Source organism: Salvia hispanica, chromosome 2 (genome assembly GCF_029641045.1).
Source record: "Salvia hispanica isolate PSC_SH4W2 chromosome 2, Shi_PSC_v1, whole genome shotgun sequence".
NCBI classification, from domain to species: domain Eukaryota; kingdom Viridiplantae; phylum Streptophyta; class Magnoliopsida; order Lamiales; family Lamiaceae; genus Salvia; species Salvia hispanica.
In genome coordinates this window covers 6,603,009-6,605,147 of record NC_142693.1, presented here as the reverse complement: position 1 = coordinate 6,605,147, position 2,139 = coordinate 6,603,009, and the positions used below count along the sequence as shown (strand labels likewise).

The window sequence follows — 2,139 nt, the reverse complement described above, 5'->3', positions numbered from 1 at the left end:
ATGGAACTCTACAAGAATAGTTACCTAATTTTTGCAATAACCTTAACCTTTGCCATCTCAAATCCCAGCGTCCATGCAACCGAAGCAGCTGGTTTCAGCATTGATCTGATTCACAGAGACTCCTTACAATCCCCCTCCCTCCTTTCACCCTTCGACCGCGTAGAAGCTGCGTTGCAACGATCATTCAACCGCTCCAAAACCCTAATAATCCCTTCAGATCATCACTCCCCACAATCAGCCTCCACCGAGATTGTCCCCGATACCGGCGAATACCTTATGCGGTTCGCCATCGGCACCCCCAAAGTTGAAACCCTAGCCGTTGTGGACACCGGGAGCGACCTCACATGGATACAATGCGTCCCCTGCAAGGGCTGCAACAAGAAAAATTCCCCACTCTTCAACCCGACCCGCTCCTCCACCTACAAATCAGTTCCCTGCCGCTCCGATATATGCAATGTCGTCAAGAACACCAACTGCGAAGGAACCAACGGCGGCTGCGGCTTCGTACTCAGGTACTAGTAGAGATATTTAGATTTTGTCTGTTTCCCTCATTATATATATTAGTAGATCTTTATTTACCACATTATTATAAATATGTCTCTGTCTTATATTATCACTCCATCTGTCCCATAATATGTGTCTCATTTTGACCTTCCACGGCTATTAAGAAATGTAATAAGTGAATTGAAAGAGTTAGTCATATGTAAGTACGGAGTATATTTTTATATACTACAGTATTAGTTTTATACTATAATGTGATTGGGGAATGTGATAATGGAACGTGGGTCCATTATCAACAGTAGTAAAAATGAAATGAGACGATTAATAAGGACGAGCCAAAATGAAAAACTGTGACACATAATAGGGGATGGATGGAGTATAATATTTTTCGTTCTTCAACTCTCTTCCCTTTTGCTCTCCATTCTAATATCCGATACGTATTAATCGCTAATTAATACGTATCAGGTACGCTGACAACTCTGTCAGCATCGGTGACTTAGCCCTCGAAACCCTCTCGTTTGGTCAGAGCGCGCCGTTCTCCTATATGGTTGTAGGGTGCAGCCACATGACCAGGGGAAGTTTCAGCCCCTCCACATCGGGGATCGTCGGCCTCGGTGGCGGGAGGGAGTCTTTGGTGCGGCAGATGGGGCCTTCAATCGGCGGGAGATTCTCTTACTGCCTACAGGTTCCGTCGTCGTCGGGGAAGAAGGCGAGTAAGATGCACTTCGGCGACCGCGCCGTGGTTTCCGGCGCCGGAGCTGTAACAACGCCGATCGTTCTGAAAAATACCGGCAGCTTATACTACCTGACGCTGCTGGGGATGAGCGTCGGAAACAAGAGGTTCAATTTGGAATCATCGATGTCGATATTGGGAGGAAACATCGTGATCGACTCGGGGACGACGCTGACGTTCCTCCCGAGGGACGTGTACAGTAAAGTCGAGGTGGAGTTGAAGCGTCGGGTGAGCCTGAAGCAGATCGACGATCCGCATAAGGCGATGAAGTTGTGCTACGATGTTACTAATGCGAAGGATGTTGATGCGAAGATTCCGGAAATCACGGTGCATTTCAAAGGGGCGGATGTGAAGTTGAAGCGACACAACGCTTTTATAATGACGGTGAAGAAGTCTTTTATAATGGCGAGCAAGAAGGTTATGTGCCTTGCATTTGCGCCGGCGGATGTTGTGCCGATTTATGGGAATATAGCGCAGATGAATTTCTTGGTCGGGTATGATTTGGTGAGGAAGACGGTGTCTTTCGAGCCTACTGATTGCACCACTCCCATATACTAGGAGAAAGTGCTCAAGTCCCTACTATGTTCCAAAATTATCTTTAGATCTTATTAGATGATGTTATATTGTCAGAGCTAAAGATAATAATTAAAAAAATAAACAAAAAAACTGTAAAATATTACAGTTAAAAAAAAAGAAAATATCAAAATAAGAAATATAAATTACAATAAAAACACAGAAACAAATCAATAAACTTAAGCTCAACAAAGGCTCTATCACATTTATTTTTTTCCGTGTTACCATTTAGGATGTCGATGAGGCCGCCCAGCAGGTTTTAGGCTAACTCTAATCGGGTGTTGGTTAATTAGACTGTAATTTTATTAGGTTAAAAACTTTAACTATATTCC

The 2,139-nt window shown here is 44.1% G+C and overlaps 1 pseudogene; it reads left to right on the top strand.

Annotated features, from left to right (window-relative positions):
* LOC125185629 (aspartic proteinase CDR1 pseudogene) lies at positions 1–1,792 on the top strand (annotated as a pseudogene).
* Positions 1,793–2,139: the final 347 nt, after the last annotated feature.